At 27.0% G+C, this 6,113-nt stretch overlaps 1 pseudogene; it reads right to left on the bottom strand.

Annotated features, from left to right (window-relative positions):
* Positions 1-1,500: 1,500 nt before the first annotated feature.
* On the bottom strand, positions 1,501-4,513 carry LOC145112776 (transcription factor bHLH35-like; annotated as a pseudogene).
* Positions 4,514-6,113: the final 1,600 nt, after the last annotated feature.

Below are 6,113 nucleotides of genomic sequence, written 5' to 3'. Positions count from 1 at the left end.
GGTGCGTATTATAAATATATTTTTACAAAAAATATTTATAATAAAATAAATGTTAGTATACATTTATTTTGTAAAGTACGTGTTTGTATATTTTCTTTATAATAAAATATTTGTATATATTTATATACTTAATAAATACCTATTTTTATAAATAGGTATTCCGTTATAAAAACAGTTTTTTTTTAAAATTATATAGAAAATATAAGATTTTTTATATGAAAATATGTTTTTTTTAAATATGCTTTTATCAAAAAAAAACATAATCGAAATTTTTTTTTGAGAAAAAAAAGTTGTAAAAAACTAAAATTAGGATGAATTCATAATAAAATTTTGAAATTTGTGTCAAATGGGTAAATTTCGGACCAAATATATAATAAAATTTAAAATCTGGACCAAAAGTGTAAATTTAGGACCAAATTTGAAATATGTACAAAAAATGTAATTTTTGAAAATTGGATGACGTGTTGACCAGTTAAATGGGTTAAATTGAATATAATGAATAAATATATTATGAGACCAATATGTAAAGACTTTTTTGCAGTTTTCTTTAGAATATATTTGGAAAAATTAAAAAAGATTAATTTCCTTCCTTGTTAATTTCCGTTTTTAATTGTGTTGAAACCTATTACATCCTTTTTTTTATATGATTCACTCAAAAGGAGTATATCTTTTTATTGTACGCTTTCTAATCTAATAAATCGATATTATAATCGTAGTACTATAAATACCGTTTAATGTTATATATATATATATATATATATATATGTATATATATATATATATATATATAGGCCTAGGTTATTTAATTCAAAGTAATTATTGTGTTATTGTATGCATAAATGTGAGTCAATCAAATTTACTTATTTTAAGAAAGTGATTAATATATATTATTGAATTAAATATAATTGAAAATATCATCTTAATTAATTACAAGGGTAATTTAGTCAATTAATATAGATTTAATAAAGGAAAATTGCATTTTTTAAGGGATCATAGATTCTATTAATTTTAAAAATCCGATTTTACGTATTATAATTTTTTTAATTCGGATATTCTGACAGAATATATTTATGAGTATATTCAAAAATAAAAATATTCTTGAACCATAAATAATAAAAATATTCTTGAACCTATTTCTTGATCATGAATTTAAAAACTTCTTGTAGACTAACAAATCCTTGAATAATCAATTGAAGAATAAAAACAAAAAAAACATTATTTCTTATAGAATACGGGTAACAATTGTTAAGAATTACATTTATTGTTAAAGAATAAAACTAAAAAACAATCAAAACGGAAAAGAAAACATCAAAATCTAACAACGACTAATACATTCTAAAAGAATAATGTGGTCCGTTTCAATTTTGTGGTCTGTTCTTCAAGCATCAACATCTGTGATTCCAACAGAATTGGAATTCGTTTTTCCATTCCAATAGAATTGGAATTCGTGATTCCATTCCAATAGAATTGGAATCTCACCAATATCATCCATTGAATCATCTACATAAACACTCTTCCATTCTCTATTCTTTTCTGCATCGATTCACAATCAATATTTAATACAAAAGAAAAATCACCCCTGCATTCCTTCTCTTCTTCATTTTCAGTCAAGAACACACCACCGAAGTGTATGTTTTCTAGTGCAAACCTGAATGAAGAGTGTCTTGAAAAGGGTCTCAGGAAAAGCAGTGATGTTGGCAGTGACAACATTGAGCTTCAAAGATTCAAAAACCTCACAAATCTTGACCATCGTGTCTCTTCTTTTCCTGCATTTCAAACTCACCAATGCTATCTTCTCTCCCACGTATGACACTTTTAACTGTTAATTAACAATTTAACACAATCATCAATTTGAGATAAACTCATGAAAGTACGTAAAAACAGTTCAAGACTTTGACTTACTTCAATAATTTCAATCGGAAAGGCCCTTGAATCACTTGTATCTGGAGATTGCTGAATTCTTTTCTTCTTTGATTTTTCCGTTGACATGAACACTGTGTCCTGATCAAAATCGTAAACCCCAGATTCTGATTTTTGAGACTCTAGTTTCATTATCTCCTCTTGAATAATCTTCCCTTGGAGGCCGCCGACGACTGAGTTCCGTCCGGCGAACATGAATTACAGTAGCCGGAAAATGTTTCCTCCAATCCGCCCCAACTGTATTTCAGAAATTGCAGAAGAAAACGACGGATTCAGGTTTAAACAACAAAGAGAAAAGGAGAAGATCATATGATTAGTTAATTAGTATGATTACCTATCGAATTCTTCGGTTTGGAGAAACATATTGGTCTCCCAATAGTTTTTATACTCACCTGCGCCGCTGCTTCGCTGCTCCTTGTCGAGAGCTCCGTTTCTAGGGTTTGTAATTCGAGAGCAACTTGAGCTTCGTCGTCCGACTCCGAGCCGGAATCGGAACTTGATGCAGACTGAAATAAAGGGGAAATGACGGCTGGAGGGACAAGGGTGGGGGTGTCGATTTGTTCAATTTAGGGTTTTCAGAAATCTGTTTTTAAATAAAGAGGGGAAGGAGATTTAAACTGGAGAGATACCATGATTATAGGGATTATTTTTGGAAGTTATTAAACAAATGACTAAATTACCCTTATTTATTTATTTAATTATTTAATTATTTATTTAATTTTTATTGGCCCACATTTATGCATACGATAACACAATACTTAGTTTAAACAAATGAACCTAGCTATATATATATATATATATATATATATATATATATATATATAGAGGTTTAGGTTCTATGGAAAACAAAAAACTCTAAAAAAACAATAAAAATCAAATAAATGCCTAAAAAAATACTTAGAGATCACAAAACTTTTTTTTGAATTTTTTATGAAAAAATCGCAGCTTTTAGTATAAAATCGCTAAAATTTTTTTTGAAAAAAACCAATTTTTTTTAGGAAAAAAAATTGATTTTTTATTTATTTTTTCAGCGATTTTATACTAAAAGCTGCGATTTTTCTATAAAAAAATTTAAAAAAAAAAACGTTTTGTGATCTCTAAGTATATTTTTTATGCATTTTTATGATTTTTAAGGTTTTTCTAGGGTTTTTTTGTTTTCCAAATAACCCTTCCTATATATATATATATATATATATATATATATATATATATATATATATATATATATATATATATATATATATATATATATATATATATATAGGTTTAGGTTCTATGGAAAACAAAAAACCCTAAAAAAACCCTAAGCATCATTAAAATGCATAAAAAAAATACTTAGATATCACAAAACTTTTTTTTGAATTTTTTTTATCAAAAAATCGCAGCTTTTAACATAAAATCGCTAAAAAAAATTTTGAAAAAATATTTTTTTTTTTACAAAAAAAAAAAAATTTGAATTTTTTTTTTTTTCAGCGAAATTGTCAAAAAGGTTGCGATTTTTTGATAAAAAAATTCAAAAAAAAGTTTTGTAATGTCTAGGTATTTTTTTTATGCATTTTTAGGGTTTTTTTGTTTTCCAAATAACCCTTCCCTATATATATATATATATATATATATATATATATATATATATATATATATATATATATATATATATATATATATAGAGAGAGAGAGAGAGAGAGAGAGCTAGGTTCATTTGTTTAAACTAATTATTGTGTTATTGTATGCATAAATGTGGGCCAATCAAAATTTATAATATAAATAAATAATTAAATAAATAAATAAGGGTAATTAGGTAATTTTATAAACAACTTCCCCAAATACTTTCCTATAATTATGCTAGTTGATTTTAACATAATTTCTCTCTCTCTTTTCACCAAAGAATCACCCGAGAAACCCCCAATTATCTTTCGCCCCTTCAATACGAGTATTATTCTTCTTCTTCACTTTCTTGTTGGCTACGATTCTATGATGTGTAGCAATGAATCCGTTTCTGAACACATCGTCGTTGTCTATATTTTCTCAATCAGCTTCATACTCGCCCCTATTTCTGGCGTCATTGTCCTCCGTGTTTCAAGATCCAACTGCTGCTGATAACAACGATGCTCCGGTAAGTCTCACCACCACTGCAATGGTGCCGTTACCACCTCGTTCTGTGACAGGAACTGCATCGGAGTTCTGGCAGCAGCCAGATGGGGAAGGGTACCGGCCTTGTTTGGATTTTAGTTTGAATTATCGGAGGAGGTCTAGTAAGATTGCGAAAGAGAAGATGAAGTTCTTAGTGGTTTTGGCCATATGGAAAATGATCAAATTACTTTTCCCATTCTAACCCCACCCCTCCTTTTCTCTACCCTACTTTTGGTGTGTTTTGCTTTCTACATCTTTTTTTGTTTCTTTTGTGATGCCCTCAAAGGCCAAACATATCATCAAAGTTATATTTACATTGAAATTTTAAGCAACAAATAGTAAATACACTTTTGCAGATATGATTTCCCCTGGACATTCACAAAATTTATCCCTTTCTATGGTGGAGCTGATTATCATGATTATCACCATTATGTTGGTGGACAAAGTCAAAGCAATTTTGCATCTGTCTTCACTTACTGTGATTACATTTATGGAACAGACAAGGTATTATAAATTTATAAATTTATAAATTTATAAGTTTTCTTCTGCTCTTTTTTTATTTAAATTACTAATCTGGTTTTTGTTTTATCCAATCAGGACTATCATTACTAGAAGAAAGTCTTGGAACAGGTAAAGATCATATTTTAAGAGAATGATGTTGGTTATTAAAAAATACTGAAAAAATGAATATAAGAATCATAATTCTGTTTTGATGTATTTCAGTTAAGAGATGGAAAAGGAAATGATGGATCGAATGCTTCAGGACAAGATATAAAATCCGAGTAGCCATGGATATCGAAATCTCTTGTTGGTATTGATTTTCAGAATCCTTGGTAGTTTTTTATGAAAAAGTTGGACATTTTCTGTTTAGGTTACTAGACTTAAACTTGTGTTAGTTTTTGAATATTTATATCAATAGTTTCATTTCACCTCATTGTTACGATTTTTATCATCGTAACAATGAGTGGTTGTATTTCTCATTTGCAGGTATACATGAAATCAAGAAGAAGAATGTTCTTGTTTTCTTCGCTGGGAAGGATACATATGAGACTTACAACATTCCACTGGAATGAAATCTTGAATTCCGATTATGTCAGAATAGAATCTTGAAGATGAACATTCTACGGGATGAAGATGAACAATGACCACCAATCTTCCAAAACGAATGGATTATTCTAGCAGAATAATAGTATATTCTGGTAGAATGATTTATATATTTGTATTTCTTTGTTATTAATAAGTGTAACATTCTCATAGAATAGTATATAATTTTTTTTCTTTTCTAAGAATGTAATGAAACTTTTTTTAACTTGTATCCAAAATTTTGTTATTCTTCAAGAAGTTCATTAAATCAAAATATATATTATGTCAGAATGTGTATTCTTGTATGGTTCAATAATTTTTGTTATTTTTCTATATATTGATAAACATATTCCGTCAGAATTTCCGAATTAGGAGAATTATCATCCATACAATCAGATTTTTAAAATTAATAGAATCTATTTTCCCTTAAAATATGCAATTTACCTTAAAATATGCAAATTTCCTTTATTAAATCTATATTAACTGACTAAAATACCCTTCTAGTTAAATTAGAAGGTATTTTTCAATTATATTTAGTTCAATAATATGTAATAACCACTTTTTTAAAATAAGTAAAATGATTGACCCACAATCATTTATATAATAACACAATAATTAGTTAGAATAGAATAACCTAGGCCTATATATATATATATATATATATATATATATATATATATATATATATATATATATATATATATAGGAGTGAGATCGGTTGAAAACTCATACTTCCCGAAAACTCGAGAACTAAAAGTGGAGCGTTAGATCAAAATTAACTTTTTAAGGGCATTATCGTCATTTTACCGATCTCATTTAATGTTTAATTTTTTTGTTATTGGAAATATTAATAAAATGTTTTAAAAATTAACATAATAAATCAAATTTCGGATTTTTTTTTAAAATAATTTTTGATTTTTTTTGTAAATGGATATTTTTTACTTTTTTCAGAAAACATGAATTTTTTAAAAACAATTGAA

This window comes from Lactuca virosa, chromosome 5 (genome assembly GCF_052849685.1).
Source record: "Lactuca virosa cultivar CGN04683 chromosome 5, Lactuca_virosa_CGN04683_v6, whole genome shotgun sequence".
Classification (NCBI taxonomy): Eukaryota; Viridiplantae; Streptophyta; class Magnoliopsida; order Asterales; family Asteraceae; genus Lactuca; species Lactuca virosa.
The sequence above is the reverse complement of the archived record's forward strand: the minus strand, read 5'-3'. Positions and strand labels throughout refer to the sequence as shown.